Genomic DNA, 20,314 nt, shown 5'->3' with positions numbered 1-20,314 from the left:
GAGTGCCAGGCTGAGCGATCGGGGATAGGACCCCGTGAAGAAAACAGAGGATCACCGCGAAAACAACATTTTTTGTAAACTTACCTCTGCCGCCTCACCTTTAATCATCGCCCCAGTCGCGGCCAGCTGCCTGATCCACACCTCCTCAGCTGCCGGGTTTTTGCCCAGCATTTCTGCAGGAGGCGAAATTCAATTTCGGGGCTGGGGCGCTAACGGGTCGTTGTGCGCGGCGATGACATCACGATCCACAATATGGTGGGAGTCGTCGTCAGTGCTGACCGAGTGCTAATGCCCTGGGGATGCGCAGAACGACACCATTGTTTTTAGGCGAAGTTTGAGAGTCAAGAACTCATAAATATGCATAATCAAGCTTATATGTTTAAAAGTTAAAACACAGGAAATGGAAGTTTAATGGAATTCTTTAAGTTTTGATTTTTTAAAATCTGACACGCCACCACCGAAAGTCTCCAAACCGGGCTCGAGGATCGGAGCGTCGACCAGCAGAATTTCGGGGCTGGGGCGCTAATGGGTTGTTGTGCGCGGCGATGACATCACGATCCACAATATGGTGGGAGTCGTCGTCAGTGCTGACCGAGTGCTCATGCCCTGGGGGTGCTACTGGGAGGCGCAAATGCCCCAAATTTCTGTTTTAACTTACCAGCAGTTATTCTAAAAGAAGGATTTCATTAACCAGCCACTGCACTCAGCAGCCTTTTCTGTGCTAACACTACAAGACTGCAGAACACATACATCACTTAATAAATGTCTGAGCAGCCATTGCAAACCAGGGCAGAAAATCGCAGTGAATTATATTGAGAGTAGAATAACCCTTCCTTCTCAGAATGGTCCCTGTAGGTGCCACACTGCTCCACACATTATTTTGTTATTTTCTTGCATAATGATTGCTGGCTAGTGAATTGGCTATTACAAATTGTCACTTTAAATCTTCGTACCAAACCCCAGTAGAGTACTCTGAAATGATTGACCTCTTGTTGATCTTCAACACAACCTTTAATAGCACAGATCACACGGAACCACCCAGTATCTCAGATCACTATCAAAGACAGCCAAGGCCCAATTGTATAACACTTCCCAGTTAAAGGGTTCAATTTTCCCCTGTGATTTGTGGAGTTTTTTTTGGCGTGCGGCGCTTTTTTTGGCCTAAATTAAAAATCAAAGTTTCCCCAATCTTTGTGCACCCACATAACTCAGTTAGTTATGATTTTTTTAAGTTAGTTTTTTTTTACATCATGGGGGCGTAATCTGATGTCTGCGCAAGTTTTTCACAATTGTGCAAGTTTGGCCAATTTCAATTTCTCGGACAGCGTATGTGATCACTCCCGAAAAACTTTCTGGGCACTTCAGGAAAACCAGCGCACATTAAAAAATGCGCAGAACGACGCCATTGTTTTTAGGCGAAGTTTGAGAGTCAAGAACTCATAAATATGCATAATCAAGCTTATATGTTTAAAAGTTAAAACGCAGGAAATGGAAGTTTAATGGAATTCTTTAAGTTTTGATTTTTTTAAATCTGACACGCCACCACCGAAAGTCTCCAAACCGGGCTCGAGGATCGGAGCGTCGACCAGCAGAATCAGTCCCTCACCCAGACACACACAGCGGCTAGGGGCTCAGCTTGAAAAGAAGCCCGGGGGCGGGGAGGGGGCTGGGGCGGGGTGCTGTGGAAAGTGAACGGAAGGCATGGGAAGCGTTACACTATTCACCAAATGGATTCTGGGTGGAGGGGAGCTGCAGAAGGCGAACGGAAGGCATGTGAAGCCTTACACTATGCATCAATTGAAGTCCGGTGGGGAGGGTTCCCGATCATTGTGCCTGCTCAGACCTGGGAGTGGTCCATACTAGGGGGTCGCCGTTAGGGAGAGAGAACAAAGAATCTTGACCTGCCTGCTATTTTGAACTTCTTGCAAAGGTACAATTTAATCATGGGGTCACTGCTGGCAATGCCATATGTTGTGCAAGCCTTCTGCATGATGGTGCTGCGGAGGAGATGATTGATTTGACGTCATTGCATGAGGAACTTCAGAGAACGTAGGGTGCTGGGCAGGAGGCCTTACCCACATCGGGTATATCGAGACAGGCATTCGTACCTGCACCTGAGTGATGCAAACTGTGTCAGAAGGCTGCGTTTCTTCAAAGAAGTTGTAACTGCGATCTATGAGTTAGTAAAAGCAGACCTGCAATCTAGAAGCATCAGGAGGACTGCTTTGTCAGTTGAAGTGAAGGTTACAGCTGCACTTTCATTCTATGCAAGTTCAAGACCACAAATAGAAATGTGTGCTCCATTTCTCAACATGCAACACATATCTGCATTCGGTAGGTAACTGCTGCACTATATGCCCGGAGGAATGACCACATAAAGTTCCCCATGACCACCCAGGCAATGCGTGACAGGGCTGTGGGCTTCTCCAGAATTGCTGGTTTCCTAAACGTACAGGACTGCATTGATTGTACCCACATCGTCTTGTGAGTTCCTTTGGAGGATTCCAAGATGTACAAGAGCAGAAAAGGCTTCCACTCCATCATGTGTGATGACATGCATGGCATCATGTCAGTCGATGCAAGATACCCTGGCAGCACCCATGATACATTCATCCTACGCGAGAGCGTTATATCTGCCATGTTTCAGCAGCAGCCAGAAGGGCAGAGCTGGCGACTGGGAGACAAAGGGTACGGCCTCGCCACCTGGCTCATGGTGCCCCTACGCATAACCCGGACAGAAGGTGACCCGGAATACAACATGTCGTACATTGTGATGCGCAGCATAGTAGAGAGGACCATTGGCATCTGAAGCAGTGTTTCCAATGACTGGACCATTCCGGAGGCGACTTGCAATATTCCCCTGAGATTGTCGGTCAGTTCACTGTTGTGTGCTGTATGCTGCCTAACTTAGCCATCATGAGGCAGCAGCAGCTGGGTGTAGAAGACTCACCGAAGGTGAGAGTGGCTGATGATAAAGATGAGGAAGATACAGATGACGAGGAGGAGGAGGAGGAGGACAAGGACGAGGAAGCCATGCAAGTACCTGAACACGGAGCACGATGGCGGAGGAGGGCAGGCCGTCGTGCCCCTTTAACAATTGCTCGAGCCTTGCACCAGCAGCTCATCCGTGAACGCTTTGCTGTCTGAAGGCTCAGCGGCAACTATTCCACATGGACCATGTTTACTGTTTGTTCATGTTCCATAATGTTGTGTTGTGTTAATGGAACAAATGATGGAAATGATTCTTCTTTAGTTCAAAAGTTGTGTTAATAATGGAACAAATAATGGAAATGATTCAGTTATAATTTAAAATATATTTATTCAAAAGTTTAACAAACATTTGTTTGTACTTAACTTTAATAAAAATATTCTTGTATCAAACTTTAAAGTTTTCAGTTAAGGTTACTTAAAAACTTTAAGATCACTTACAAACTTTTAAACTTGTAAATTTACATCACTTTCAAAATACGTTTAATTTGAGAACAGTTACAACAGTAACAATAATAACAACAACAACAACAACAACAATAGCAGCAAAGAAAGGCTTCTCTCCTCCACCTTATTCTAAGTCCGCCCGCTGCGCTTGGTCTTGTTGACTCCACCCCTGCCCACAGGTGATGGCGCAGCGTTTCTCGGGTTGGTGCCAAGCTTATTCTTTCGAACATCTCGGGTAATGCGCACTTCTTGATGGGGGGGGTGCAGGAGGTACTGTGGAGGCCCGGCTGGTCTGGGGATTGGAGTGGGGGTGACAGTTGATTCTGTCAATGGGTGCGGGGTCTGGGAGTGTTCCCTTATTGCAACAGCTAACTCCGACATTCCCTCCCTCATGTGTCCCGACAGTGTGTCAACTACCTGCGACATTCCCTCCCTCATGTTCACTGACAGCGTTTAAACTACCTGAAACATTCCCTCCCTCATGTGCACCAACATTGTTTCAGCTGACTGAAACATTCCCTCCCTTATGTTCCCAGTCAGTGTTCCCATTTCTCGTGAGAGTGTTGTTACTTCTCCCAACAGTCCCGATACCTCATCACCCACCCCACTGATGGTTTCCAAAAGTGACCGGGTAAAGTCAATGCTCTCCGCACTCATTGCCATCATCTGAACCACATTTGTTAGATCCTGAAACTCATGAGAGCGGTGTCGAGCTCTACTTCCCCTCCTCACCCTGGGTGTGGCTCGCTGCATCCCACTGGGACCCGCAGCCTGGAGAGGTGGGGTCCTGGGTGTGCCTCCCTGCACCCCACTTGGACCTGCAGCCTCGTATGGTGGGGCCCTGGGTGTGCCTCATTGTATCCCACTGGAATCCCTAGCCTCAGATGGTTGGAAACCATGGAATGTCCTAACACTTGTACCACTCAGGGAAGGCGTTGGAACCTCAATGGGTGGCACCTGCACCTCCTCCAGAGTGAGTGCAACAGTGGGGGCTTCATCCATCACCTCCCACTCCCACTCCCCACCCCCCCTCCACCCCATGCTCTTAGTCTGGAGTGTAGGATTGGAAGATGTTCTCCTCTTCAGGCTCGTCAACGTCTGAATCTTCTTCTGCATCGTCAGGATCGGCCTCAAGTTCTGCAAATTATAACAACAGACAAATGGTTAGCAGCAGAGGAGGGGAAAGGGTGGCATGAGTCGGCTCACACAGTGCAGGCAGCAGGCTGATTTGAAGGACCACGATGAATGATAGCACATTGCATCAACCGAAGCGTAGCTGACGGAGACATCTCCATGAATCAAAGCATGGCTAGCCCGTGCAGTACTTAACATTTAGCAAAGCCAGACTGTGGAATTTGCAGGATTTACTCTCTCCCTCGAGTGTGGGCCCAGCTTGTGCAGTGGTGGTTGCTTTTCTCCAGGCAGGGCCCATCAAAGCAGCAACCCTCTCTTCCAAGGGTGTCAGTGGGTACAGATTTGCCAGGTCTTCTCCTGTTCGAGTTCTTTCCCTTTTGTTGTGTGCCATCTTCCTCTGCAAAGATGGAAACATAACTTTTTAGGCAGGATGTTTTTCTGCTGGGTGGGACATATACAGATGGTCACATTTACAATTGCAATTCCATTGAATAAATGAAAATATTACTTACACTAACTACTTGACCAAGGTCCTGCTATTTCTTTTTGCACTGGCCTCCAGACCTAGTGGTGGTCACCATTGCACAGTAATCTTCTGCAAGTTGGTTCCAGCGTTTCTTCATTTCTTTTGGTGGAACTTTTATGTCACCTCTGCTGGTGTCTAGCTCTTGCCATCTGTTCTCAATCACAGTAACCCGTGCCTCCAATTCATCCTGTAAGAAATTCTTGGTCATTGAGCCACGTTGAATATTATATTGCAGCTCCAATTTTTCCAATGAGAATTAAAGTTCTCACACACAACTGGCTGTTTAAAAATGGCTGAATGCAGAGCGGCATGTGCACCCATGGCAATGACGTTAAACACATCCTTTTTTTCCACGCGTGCGCAAAAGCGGGGGGGGGGGGGGATATCGTTTTTTCAGCGCAGACATTAGGCTCCATCTCCCGAGGGTACAGGACAAGATGCGTGGCACCAATTTCAAAAAATAGAATGAGAAAACTTGCTATTTGTTTCTGGAGTACTTGGGGCCAATAAAAATCTTGCAATACGGCATTGGGGAAAACTGAGCCCAATGTCTTTATAAATCGCCACACTACCACCTTACCCACCATCGACCCCATCTGTCATCATCCATCTTGTAGAGGTTCTGTTGAATTTTAGATGTATTCCCCGATTACGACAGATGGGACACCTGTAACCTGTTGCTCAGCTCGCTGGGTAATTGAGTAATAATCAATTGTGTTAAGTCCAGAGATGAATGATCACATCTGCCGATCTCACCCTAATCCAGTTATGTGTCTCTGATGGACCAAGTATGCTCTTCAGGTTGCACAGAGCTGCTTGGGAAATCCATTATGAGAGAGAGCAGGTGATTGTGAAAATGCCTCCCTAAGTTAATCTCAAGTCACTTGCATGTACTGAGAGGAACCACAGGCGGAACCTGAGACCAGTGTTTGGGGTTGATGCAGCCGCTTGAAAAAAAAGAAAATTGCATTTATGTAGCGCCTTTCATGACCGAACAACAGCCAATGAAGTACTTTTGGAGTGTAGTCACTATTGTAATGTAGGAAAACATGGCAGTCAATTTGCACACAGCAAGCTCCCACAAACAGCAATGTGATAATGACCAGATAATCTGTTTTAGAGGTGTCGATCGAAGGCGTAATTATTGGTCAGGACCCCGGAGAGAACTCCCCTACTTGTCTTCAAATAGTGTCGTGGGATCTTTTACATTATAGAATCGTTGAACAGTACAGTAAAGATCGATGCTATTCGGCCCATCGAGTCTGTGCCGGCTCTTTCAAATAGTAATCCAGTCAGTCCCACTCTTTTTCATATCGCTGCAATTTTTTCTCCTTCACATATTTATCCAATTTCCTTTTGAAGGTTACTATTGAATATGTATCCACCACTATCAGGCAGTGCATTCCAAATCATAACCACTCGTGCGTAAAAAAGTTTTTCCTCATGTTGCCTCGGGTTGTTTTGTCAATCATCTTAAATCTGTGCCCTCAGATTATCGCTCATTCAGCCATTGGAAGCAGTTTCTCTTTATTTATTCTATCTCACTCCTTCAGGATTTTCAACAGCTCTATCATCTTTACCTCCACCTGAGAGAACAGATGGGGCCTCAGTTTAACCTTTCATTCCTAAGATGGCTCCTCTGACAGTGCAGCACTCCCTCACACTGCACTGAAGTGACAGCCTCAATTATATGATCAAGTCTCCGGAGTGGGGCTTGAATCAACAACCTTCTGACTGAGAATGCCACAAGTGAGTCATTGAACACGACTGCTACCCTCCATAGAGAGGCCAGCAGTTTTACTGATGCATTTCAAGAAGAATATTTGGCGGTTCCAGTGCATTTGAAATCAGGAATTGAGCTATGGTTGCGTGAATTCAGTCTATCCAGCCAAGAATACTTAGCGGAAGTGACCATTTTGACAAGGGGAATGAACTTTGAGAGGAGCGCCAAACAATTTGATCTAGACTCAACCTTGCTGCACTGGTCAGGGAAAGTTGCAGGTTTGGTCTTTGGAGTGTAGGTGGAGGGAAAGTGGGGAAAGAGAACTTTTTGAGGACCATGCGAAATTCCAACGCCCAAAAGGGACACCTTTCGTGCTAAATGGGTCTAGTAGCCAGTGTGTTAACATTCTACAATTCTAGTGTTTTTTTTTCTCAATCCACACTTTTGGTTCGTAAATGACATTGATTCAAGTGTTAAGAAAAACAGCACATTCCACTGCTTTGCAACATATTTATTAAGTGCGAATCAATATAATTTTTTTTAAAGTGCAAAGCAGAATATATTCACAAAGATCCTACAAAAACATCATCGTATGGACCTAATTTCCTTTCTTGGTTTCTTGCTCATCCCCTCTCGTTTCTCTACTTTCCGTAACCTAAAATGGATCTGGCATTTTTACATTAAGGAAACATTAAAGTTAGTATTGATCGTGCATAAGTGTACAAGTTTAAAATGGTCTCATTTAATGCATAAATGAACAGATTCATCCATAGAGCCTGGGTTGAAAAATGTTGCCCACACTGAGGTACACGTCTTTGACTTAATCGCAGATCTGCATTCAAATAAATCTATTGATCCTATTTTTTTGGATCTAAGCAGGTTCATTAGAATTTGATATTTATAATTGTATTTTGGTTTATGTAATGGGATAACGATTTTACCAATAGATTGCAGAGCATAAATAATTAACAAAGTGGGTAAAGCAGAGATTATCATGATACATTTTCCGTTTCGATGTGTTGAAACAATCTTAAATTGTGAAGAGTAATTGATACTTGGGATTGATTTTGGAGGTTGTATGCCTAATCTGTAAATCAGTTGAGGGGTCCTACTGGCATCTAAAGAGCAAAGGTTAAACAACTTACTCATCAGAACCACTCTAAGAAATACAGCCTCTAACCCTTAGAGCAAAAGCAAAATACTGTGGATGCTGGAATCTGAAATAAAAACAGAAAGTGCTGGAAATCTCGACGGGTCAGGCAGCATCTGTGGAGAGAAACAGAATTAACGTTTCGGGTTGATGACCCTTCGTCAAAACTGGAGAATATTCGAAATGAACAGATTCTTAAGGAGCACTGAAAGGGGGAGGGGAGGAAAGAACAAAAGGGAAGGTCTGTGATAGGGTGGAAGGCAGGAGAGATTTGAGAGACAAAGGGGATGATGGGCCGACTGAGATGATAATGGCAGTAGTTAGAGAAAGATTAGTTTAGATTGGGTGTGAATGGCAGGATAGTTACCAGCTGCCAGGGGAAACAAAGACAGAGAAAAAATACATCAGAGCAAAATATGGGCAGAGGTTATAGTCTGAAATTGTTGAACTCGATGTTGAGTCCAGAAGGCTGTAAAGTGCCTAAACGAAAGATGTGCTGTTCCTCGAGCTTGCGATGAGTTTTATTGGAACAGTGCCCGAGTCCAAGAACCACCGAGCCCTTGAGCCACTGTTCGACACAATGCATCTTGACGTAATTATTTTTTTTTGGTTAAAAGAAAGAGATTTTTAATCATTATTTTAGTGATACTCAGGGGAGCTGGTTAGATTTCAGTTTGTCAGCTGTTTAATTAGGCTACCAATAGTTAAAACAAATGCCAATTAATGTCCTTAAAAGGATATAATCACCCACTGCGGCATTATAACTGTAATGCCGTCTTGCAATTTGTGAAAGGGTACAATCATGCTGTATTTTGAATTCCGTAACTAGGGAATTCTCTCTGCTGTCTATTATATTGAATCAGCATGGGGCATGAAGATAGTGCACAATTACTTGTTGACTTTGCTACAGGCTTCCTAAGTTAGTCACAATATAGCCATGGATACAGCCAAATGCCATCAGCAGTTGGCAATGTCAGTTTATACACTGGAGGGCGTGGAATCCACAAATGAAGCATAGCAACACAACTGCTTGCTCCTCACTATTTTCAAAACCCATTGTTCAGGAGCGATTAAACTATTCAGTGAACAACAGGCAGCGAAAGCCTTGCAGATAACTGACCTATACGGCACAGGCATACACTGAAATAAAACATGAAACGTTGCCAATTTCTTGCGTCTGTGGTTTATTTATTACATTCATCGTTTATTTATTACATTCATCAGCTCAAATCGGTTTCTTTTGCTCAAAGGTATAGAATTGAGCTGAGAAAGACAGAGACGACCCTGAATCTCATGTGCAAATGACACGTGGGATAGGCCATACACCTGGCATAGTGCAGCAGCACATTTTGCCTGATGCTATGGCATGAAGTCATGCCACACGAACGCTGAACACCTAACGAGGTAGATAGTCCTGTTGGACTAAATCAAGTCGTCAATCACTGTCGAAGGGTCATCAACCCGAAAGGTTAACTCTGCTTCCTCTCTACAGATGCTGCCTGACCTGCTGAGATTTCCAGCATTTTCTGTTTTTACTCCAGATTCCATCATCTGCAGTATTTTGCTTTTGTATCATTGATCTGATCTTGGCATCAGCTCCACTTTCCCGCCCGCTCCCCATAACCCTTGACTCCCTTATCATTCAAAAGTCCATCTATTTCCACTTTAAATATATTCAAAGACCCAGCCTCCACAGCTCTCTGGGGTAGAGAATTCCAAAGATTCACAACCCTCTGAGAGAAGAAATTCCTCCTCATTTCCGTCTTAAATGGGCGACCCCTTATTCTGAGACTATGCCCCCTAGTTCTAGATTCCTCCATGAGTGGAAACATCCTCTCTGCATCTACCCTGTCAAGCCCCCTCATAATCTTATAAGTTTCAATAAGATCACCTCTCATTCTTCTAAACTCCAATGAGTATAGGCCCAACCTGTTCAACCTTTCTTCATAAGATATATATATAAATATAAATATATATATATAGAAATAAAACAGAAAAAGGATATTTACTAGAATGGTACCAGGGATATAGGACTTCAGTTAAATGGAGAGACTGGAGAAGGATGGGACTGCACCCCTTTAAGCAGAGAAGGTGAAGGGGAGATTTAATAGCAGTGTTGAAAATAATGAAGGATTTTGATAGGGAGATAGGGAGAAACCTATTTCAATGGCAGGAGGGTCGCTAACCAGAGGACACAGATTTAAGATAATTGGCAAAAGAACCAGAGGTGAGATAAGGAGAATTTTTTTTGCCGCAAATTGTTAGGATCTGGAATGCACTGCCTGAAAGGGTAGTGGAAGCAGATTCAATAATAACTTTCAAAAGGGAATTAGATATATACTTGCAGGGGAAAATTTAGCAGGGCTATGGGGAAAGAGCAGGGGAGTGGGACTAATTGGATCACTCTTTCAAAGAGCCAGCACGATGGGCTGATTGGCCTCCCTCTGTGCTCTATGATTCTATGATTCACTGGCCAACAATTCCTTACCCATATCTACTCAGAACTCCTTCATGGCAAACGAGCCAAAGGCGGGCAGAGGAAATGTTACAAGGACATCCTCAAAGCCTCCCTGATAAAGTGCAACATCCCCACTGACACCTGGGAGTCCCTGGCCAAAGACCGCCCAAAGTGGAGGAAGTGCATCCGGGAGGGCACTGAGCATCTCGAGTCTTGTCGCTGAGAGCATGCAGAAATCAAGTGCAGGCTGCGGAAAGAGCGTGCGGCAAACCAGTCCCACCCACCCCTTCCCTCAACAACCATCTGTCCTGCCTGTGACAGAGACTGTGGTTCCCGTATTGGACTGTACAGCCACCGAAGAACTCATGTTAAGGGTGGAAGCAAGTCTTCCTCGACAGAAGCTTGAGTTGTGAACTGAAGACTCAAGACCCACGTGGTATGGTATCCAGGCACATGATGCACAAGGAAATCATGAAGTAAACTCCTTGCAACCTTTTAGAGGGCAGAAACTAATTACTGAAAGTACTTCTTACATATTAAGGAGGTGGGGGAAAATAAAACAAATACAATTTCTTTGAGAGATATAGCTTCCAAGGGTCTATTAGTCTAATGCGATCTCCTCCCACCGTCACAACCTTCAGTAATTCAGAGGTTCTGGCCAGCACTGGAAATCAAAGATCAAAATATAGATCAAGAAATTTATAGCCTCTATTTTATCTCTCCACTCACTCCCCTTCACAAATAAACTGGACTATTGTCAAGAATACTTTTAAAGCCGTATTATTCACCAGTAATGGATGAGGATTGATGAGCGTTTGTCTCTGTACCCAGCCTGGAAACTATTGAGGAGAGCAGAGGGCAAAAAGCCAAATAAGCCCAATGGTCAGCTTGGAGGTGGCTCAGTGTCCAGGCAACCAGCCACCTGCTGTGTGGGGCTCGAATCTCGGAAACTTCTCCCACATGTACATCCAAGGAAAGGTTTTTACTTTGGACTTGGAGAATGGCAGGGTGGATTGGTGTGATTTAATGAATGCTTTTGTTCAACATTAAAGACAATACAACCTTCAGCTTTACGCGGCCGAAATTGCCCCCTGCCAAAAACGGAGCACACTTACCCTGTTTCACTGTTTATACTGGCGCAGTGGATGCGGTGGGCTCTTGAGCAAAATTCCGCTCTTTGTCTTTTTTTTCCCTGCGGCCCGGAAGTCGGTCAGAATGGCGGCGGAAGTGCAGTGGTAGATTTGCTCGGCGGAATTTCGCCGTCGGGGGCGGGAGGGGGACATCGGCGGTGCGCGCTCTGATGACGCACTTAGGCTGGATCGGCAGCAACGGAATGGTAATGGGGGGTGCAGGTCACCCCCGGGATACCGCAGCAATGGGATTTTCAAAATGTCGGCCATTCCACGAAAAATCGGTGGCCATTGCACTCCGCAGCGTGGCCGCCGATTTCCAGTGGCAACAGGCCTTAAGGTAAGGGGCAATTTCAGCCCCATAATGTCTTCTGTTCATGTTAAACTTGTTTGGTCCACAGGGGGCAACACAACACATCCAGGCCATGCAGAAAACTGGCTGAACATTTAAATTCAGTGGCATCAGGGGAGTGCTTTACCCGTTGATGGGATAACTAGTAACAAGGTACAATAGTAGATGCCTGTGAAGGAAAGGAAGAACAGAGAGTGAGCATGTACCCAACAAGCTACAAATAGAGCACAGGTATGTGACACTGAACTCCTTCCTCAAAGGAGAGGAATATGTAAACTGACCGGTCAGCCCAAGGCAATCCCAATTAGAAACTCAGTATCATCAGGTCAATGGGTACCATTGATAGCACAAACATCTCAAGGAATGGTCTCGGCACCAATACCTTACACAGTAAAACCAATTGGATTGCCCTCTATAAGACAGTATGGAGGAGCACATGACAAGGCAAAATCATGTCTTTGTTCTTCTTTCTACTGCAGTAATTTGCACAAAGGTTGTTTTGCACCATTTTATTTTGCATTTGGTGTTTCTTTTCTTTAACTTTATTAAAAGCAGTATCATATCAACACACCTCAATTCATTGGGCCAGATTTTGATGGAGCTGGACATTTCACGGCGTGTCCCATTAGGTTTAGGTTTAAATTTTTTTTGCCCACTGTTGTATATGCATGCCTGTTTACTGTGGATGTCTATAACTCTGTTATGCCACACTGAATGTATCCTTACACTGTACACACCTTACCTGTACACCAGAGGGTGCTGTTGTTGGATACCTAAGGGTTACCTGCACACTGCAGGTAACCCAGTATATAAAGAAACTTGCAGCTTGGTGTCCTCACTCGAGGAGCTGCAAGTAAACGACTACAGGTCTACACAGTTTCAGTATCATACCCTACCTTGTGGAGTAATTTGCTAAAGGTATCTACATACACGACAACTGATGACGAGGATACGAGGATACGAGGTCACGAACTACACGCTTAACATGTCTAACCTCAGCAACTTTCAGCAATTCACAGAGGGGGAAGATTGGGACACTTTTGTGGAAAGAGTGGAACATTTCTTTATAGCCAACGACTTGAATGGGAACACACCGGCTACACGACCGAACAAACGCAGGGCCATCCTGCTTAGCAGTTGTGTCCCCTCCATCCATTGTCTCATCAGGGACTTGCTAGCCACCCAAAGCTATGAGGAACTTGTAACAATCATACAGGAACAACTAAAACCGAAAGAAAGTATCCTCACAGCCAGGCACCGGTTCTACACTTACCGGCAGCCTAAGGGCCAAGAAATTGCTAAGTATGCTGCACACCTAAGAAGACTAGCAGCTCCGTGTGATTTTGGAGACCACCTAAATGAAGCCCTAAGGGACATATTCGTCATTGGAATCGGCCACGAGGGCCCCCTGCACAAGTTGCTCTCGGCTGACATCACAGTCACCCTGCAGAAAGCAATCCAAGTGAGCCCGGCCTACATGGTTTCAGCCAGCGACTCCAAGCGAATACTGACCCAGGACTCTAAACTGTCGAGCGCAGTGTACCGCATGGATACTTCAAAAGGCAGGAAGGCAGCCCTGAGTCCAGCAACTCTGAGTCCGCCACATGGGGCAAACCGGATGGCCACGTGCTGGCGCTGTGGAGGATACCACAGGGCCCACCTGTGCCGCTACAAAGACTATGAATGCAAAGGCTGCAAAGAGAAAGGGCATCTCCAAAGAATGTGCAGAAAAAACTGTACTCACCGCGTCTCTGATGAGTTGGTTGACCAACCGGGCTCCAATACAGATGAAGAGGAAGTTAATCAAACCCTGGAAGAAGAGTATGGAACCTTCACCTGCTCCACCGAAAGTTCTCCATGGATGATGGAACTGGACATCAACGGGGTCCCACTCTCCATGGAAATTGACACATGGGCGAGCCAGTCTATGATGAGCCAAACGACCTTTGATAAACTTTGGATAAATCCTGCCACTCGACCAAAACTGTTTCTGGTCCAGGCGCAGCTCCTCACTTACAACAAGGTTAAAATCCAAATCGTTGGCAGCGCAGACATCCAGGTCTCCCAGGGCGGCGTGTTGAATAAACTCCCCCTGTGGATTGTAGCCGGCAACAGTTCCACGCTGCTGGGCAGGAATTGGATGAACCTGGTCCACATCAGGCGAAGTGGCAATGGCCTCTGGTCCTCGGCAATCGACATCGAACATGGATCCATCGCTGCATCCGGAGGTTCCACTGTCCAGCTCGACGGCGCGGCGACGACTCCATAACACCACACGAAATCTCCGAGACCAAGGATCCAAACTCCACTTTCCGGGCCAGGGCAGGACTCCAAGAGGTGAACAGAGTCGAAAGAAAGGGGCTCCCGACGTCCAGGGTCGAACCTGTGGAAGAAAAGAGCACTACAGCCTAGCTAAGGGAGAGCCAGAAGATGGTGGCCGAACCACGAGGAGAAGATCCTGAAATCAAAATGGTCGCGGTGATACCATGAGGGGCAGCGTTAAAGGAGCGACACGTGGCACCAATCGGCCAAGCAGATTGGGAGGCTCCCTTAAAGGAGGCCGGTAACCAAAGTAATTTAAAGGATCAGTTTCAACTATTTGAGTACAAGGACTTTAAAGCTTAAGATGCAATTAAAGGGTGCAAGTATGAAAATGTATGCAATATAACCATGAATTGTGATACTGGTTTAACTAATATGACTAATGAGAAAAATGCAGGTGTCAGTAAGGTTAAAAACAAGTTTATTATGCTTAACAGTAATGATAGAGAATGTGAAATGCCGAATGTAACCATGTCTGTTGTAACCAAGACACCCAAAAGTGATGCAAATGCTAGAATGTACAATGCAAGCTCGACTATATGTGATCAGAGCCAAGGTGTCAAGTATACCGGTAGGACACTGCCAAATGACATTGGGTCCTACAGGGACCACGCTGATGCCAATGGAATCCCCCTGTGGGAGACCCCCAGGTCCAGCAGGCTACCTGACCATGTAGCCTGAACCTTTGGAATGAATGTGATGCCCCTTGCAGGACACACACACATGCAGTGGGAGCAGACCCCTACAGGGACAGTGGTCAATGGGCAGCCCAGCCACCACCAATGGCAACCTGCCCCAGACCAGCCCTACAACACCAGGAGTGTGAGGCCAATACTCTCCAGCTTCCCTGGCAAACCCTGGGATGACCTGATCCTTATCCTAATTGGTGAACAAGGAGCCCACCCAGTCCTGTGGCCCTGCCCACCACCCCACAACTACCCACATCACAGTGTATACACACCACCCACTGATGCCGTGGCTAACCCCCTGAGGGATCCCACAACAGTGACATCCACTTGGTCTATGTGTGAGGGAGAGGAAATGTATGAGGCCAGCCTCAAGCACAGGGGTCACACCTGGCAACCACACAACCCTCACCACAACCTCCCATAGTACACCACTGATCACCTCCCCTGGTCATGACAATCGGATATAAAAAATGCTTAGGGGGGGAGTGTTGTTGTATATGCATGCCTGTTTACTGTGGATGTCTGTACCCCTGTTATACAACACAGAATGTACCCTTACACTGTACACACCTTACCTGTACACCAGAGAGTGCTGTTGTTGGAGTCCTAACGGTGCAAGTAACTCTTAGGTCTCCAAAAACAGCAAACTGCAGGTAACCCAGTATATAAAGGAACTCACAGCTTGGTGTCTTCACTTGGGAGCTGCAAATAAATAGCTACAGGTCTACACAGTTTCAGTATCATACCCTGCCTCATGGAGTTGTTTGCTAAAGGTATCTACATACACGACATCCACAATGTTACTGGAACGGTGGGCTGACAACGGTGGGCAACAGGGCATCAGGGTCCTTGGTGAACAATGGGATCAAAAGCCCATCTCTTTAACCAATGAGATTTAGGGATTGAGAAATTAACAGAGGAAGGACTGAGAAGGAGAGTGAATTATAGTGCGTGAATTCAATGTCAAATCAGGCATGGAAAGATAAATAAAGAGAGGGAAAAATGAGACTAATGGAGAGAGAAAAAGAGTCAGAAAAGAAAAGTATTAAAAAAGTAAACATTTAAAATTTGACATTTTTAAAATCTAGAACAATTCACAATCTGCAGGAATGAGACTCCACACTTATAATTGTTTACTTTCCGGGCTAGAGAGGGTGATTGACAGTTATTAACAATTATCATGTTGTTAAAAGGGTACTTACGCTGTTAATTACTAGACTTAACTGTCTGCAACAAGTTTGTTGGCCAATTATTGTGAAAATGCAGCAATTTCTTGAAACCCACAGGGAGAACATAAGAACATAAGAATTCGGAGCAGAAGTAGGCTACTCGGCCCCTTGAGTCTGCTCCGCCATTCAATGAGATCATGGCTGATCTTCTACCTCAACTCCACTTTCCTGCACTGACCCCATCTCCCTTGATTCCCTTAATATCCAAAAATCTATCAATCTCTGTCTTGAATATACTCAAAGACTGAACCTCTACAGTCCTCTGGAGTAGAGAATTCCAAAGATTCACCATCTTCTGAGTCAGACGTTTCTCCTCATCTCAGTCCTAAATGGCCAACTCCTTATTCTGAGACTGTGACCCCTGGTGACCCCTCCCCAGCCAGAGGAAACATCCTCCCTGCATCTACCCTGTCAAGCCCTGTAAGAATTTTGTATGTTTCAATGAGGTTAAGCGTGAGGTGTCATTTCTGCAAAGCTAACCGCGGAGCGGCACAAAGCAGCCAGCAACTTGTGGCGATTCTTAATTCACGGGGCATCTCTTCCTCCCTACAAGTTGCTGACCGACTTGCACATTAATAATGGCGCGCGTCTTTCAGACTCCGTTATTTTTTCAGCAAAATCTGTCCCAATATGTTTGAGGTTGATGTAAATGATGTGTAAATTAGGATATATGCTGTAATTGAAAAGTTTAAGCATTAGATCATGGTCTGATTATTATAAACATCATGAGGAAGCACAAACTGAAGATAAGAATGACTGAATCACCACATTGTTTTTCCATAATCTCCAAATGGCAGAAGTGATCACAATAAATGTAAAATGAACAATATGCTATTGAGGAGGTAAATCATATCAAACTACTTTAATGCACATTATTAAACGTGCAGACAAATGAGAACTGATTACACAACAATAAACCAGATTTTAGGACAACCGACCATTAATCCATTCTTCGGTTGGTTAGTTGGGATCATCAATGTTTCACATTTGTTAGACACATCAACTCGGATGAATATACCAGATCAGTCTTTCAGTTCTTTCTTCAACAATAATCCAACCACTCTTGCTCAAAGTAATTTCCTCAACTCTCAAATATTTTGAAGGATGCATCAAGTCATGATGACTGCGAAGGAATGTAAGGGGAGAGTAATTTTGCTTCCATTAGGCTTCTCCAACATCCCTTCAGTCAGCCAAATGCATTTTCAATGACAGTTCTTATACTTGACAGCTGACGGTGAAATACTATTGTTCCGATTTCAAATGGCCATCATCAAATAGCAATTTTGTAAGTCATAAACACAGCAGGTACATCGGGAATCCTGATGACTTGATACTGCTACAATTTACGTCCACGACAGAATCTTTGAATAATGTTATCTATATTCAGCTGTGGTAATCTCCACATCACCCTTCTCAATATCCTCTCTTTTGCAAATAGGGCTCTCATCTGTGAGTTCATTGCAGATGAGTCTATAGAGATCTTGGACCTCATCTAATAGTTGCTTGCCGATGGTGACTCACTCCTCCGCACCAACCCACCATAATAGGTGTATGGCCGAATGGCAGTGTGCTCTCGGTGCAAACTCCATCTTGACATCCACTTACTCATCTGGCACCTTCTCTTCCTTTGAATACCTAACCTTCATCCTGACAACTTATTGAAATCACCTCCCACCTCCCTTGTCACTTAGTGATTCTTCATCCTTGCTGCTTTCAACCGTTAAATTCCCCTCTTTGTCAGAGAGTTTTGCACTCCTCTCCTCACTGATGATCAGTCTGAACGTCGGTTCCCCATCCACACTTACAGCCCCTCCATTGCTGTCATCATCTTGTAAGGCCTTTCAAGGTTTTTATCATCGATTATCTCCTCACCCCCCGCCCCCACCAGCCACCAACAGCCCCCCCCCCCCAACCCACCCATCCCCCCACCCTGGAAAATATACCCTGGGTCTCTCTCTAACATCATCTCAAAACTCCCCATTTCCTTTCCGCTGGATCTTGAAGCCACAGTTAACCAGCTCAATAGTTCCCTTTGGTAGGTTTCTGCCTTTGATGTCCACAACCCTGCCTATCTCTCTCTGTGCCCCGGTACAATTGTCACATCCACTTCCATAATTTGATGGCCACAGGTTCAAGTACATCTGGCTCGCAGCTGGCATGGTTATCCACTGCCAGATCTTGCTGGGTCGTTTCTTATTTAAACTGCTCAGTGCCCTGCACCTATTATTTCCCCCTGTGAAAATGTTATGCCCACTGATTCCATTTTTCTCTTAAGCAGCAGTGTTTCTTCCCCAAGGGAAAGTCCCCCTTTAGAGCATGAATGTACCGAGTCCTCAGTAAAAAAATATTCTCCGAGACCCTTTCACTGCTCCCCCTCCCCCACCACCCCCAGCTCTTCCTTCCCCAACCACCCCACCCCCTCCCTACCACCCCAGCCCTCCCCCCACCCTCCCCAAGCTCCACCACCACCCCAACTCTCACATCACCCCCATCACCCAATCCTCATCATCACCCCCAGCTACCTCATCCCACCTCCTCCACCAGCCCACCCCCTCCCCACCACCCCATCCATCCCACCTCCTCCTCCCCCTCCTCACCAGCCCCAGCTCCCCCACCACCCCTAGCTTCCCCCCCACCAGCTCCCCCACCCCTCCCCACCACCCCCAGCTCCCACCACCCCTACAGTTGGAGGTGGAGCTGGGGTTGGTGAGGGAGCTCGGTGGGTGGTGGGGAGGGATGGGGGATCTTGGTGGGGTGGGGAGGGGGAGCTTGGAGGGGGTGGGGGAACTTGGGAGTTGTGGGAGCTCGGGGGGTGGGGGAGCCAGTGTAGGCCTATTGCTCTTCCAACTCAAACCTTCTGTGCATCCTCCCCTCTCCCTGCTCCACCTTCAGTTGCCAGTCTTCAGTCACTTTGGCCCCACACTCTGGACTACTCCCCTAAACCTCTCCACTCTGCTACGTCTCTCTCCTCCTTCAACAGCCTTCTGAATCCTACCTGCTGGGCCATGACCAGTTACCTTCATTAGTCTTTTTCCCATCCCTGTGGATTATCACCTTGAAGCATGTTCGAGTATTTTATTATGTTGAAGTTGCTATTTAATGCACGTTATTGGTGTTTGATGGAAGCTTTTAATACATACTTGTGATGCATATCACTCTTGAAAATAAACACAGCTCTTCATATTTAAACATGCTAGAATCTGCCTCATTCTTTTCAATCATGAGCGAGATTTTCCACCCCTTTATTATGAATGGGTGAAAAATCAAACGCTGTAAATATCACTTGTAACGTGTCCCTGATTCTTGCAGCTCTGTGTATATACCCTGAGGAATGGATTCACTCCTAACTTAACCACAATCATTATGCCATTCACAAAGTTTCCTTCCAGCAGATGCCGAACAATTGGTGTTGCACTGCATTCAGCCCGGGTTATTCCTCTCCTTACTCTGGAAGCAAAATGGTGACTTAACACAATCAAGATATTCTATACACAATTATTACATTTTACTATTATGCAGTGCTAATTTTTTTAGGAGGAGATATTTACTTCGGTTTGATTGTTTTAAAAAAGTTATGTATTGTAGAATCATTTTCTTATTTTAAAGGTAAAGCTTCTTATTTTAAGAGTCATATTATTCTCCACCTCTTATTGTCTTAGGTTCGCAATGCCCCACTGAACATAGCCACAAGGTTGTGCAATAGTGTGGCCTGGGTTGTCTCACCTTAACTTTCTTCCCTCGCAGTTGCGGGAAAGGGAAAGGAAACCAACCCCTCACCTTCCCATTAAAATGTATTTGCTTGCCGGTCTTGCGATATACAAATAGCATATCCCATTCTAAGTGCCAGATTCAGACAACTACATGTTATTAAAACATGTTCCCAGTTGTTAATTCAAAGTATCTTTTCAGGACTACTTTGGAAGTTGTAAAGAGCATTTACATGTGATCTTCACAGTTAAAACCTTCCCTATCAATAATATTTGTAATCACGTCATCACCTCACTCCGCCTCAGATGAAAGCTAGCCACTTATTAAACCATCAGAGAGCACTTTCATTTTCATTGCTATCAGCTGAAGGACATTAGATGAGAAACTGCTATGGTGGTTTGAATAATGAAGCACTTGATAAAAGATTAGAAACAAGATGGTTAAGAGATTTGCATGGA

The sequence above is a fragment of the Pristiophorus japonicus genome, chromosome 12 (assembly GCF_044704955.1).
Source record: "Pristiophorus japonicus isolate sPriJap1 chromosome 12, sPriJap1.hap1, whole genome shotgun sequence".
Classification (NCBI taxonomy): Eukaryota; Metazoa; Chordata; class Chondrichthyes; family Pristiophoridae; genus Pristiophorus; species Pristiophorus japonicus.
The sequence above is the reverse complement of the archived record's forward strand: the minus strand, read 5'-3'. Positions refer to the sequence as shown.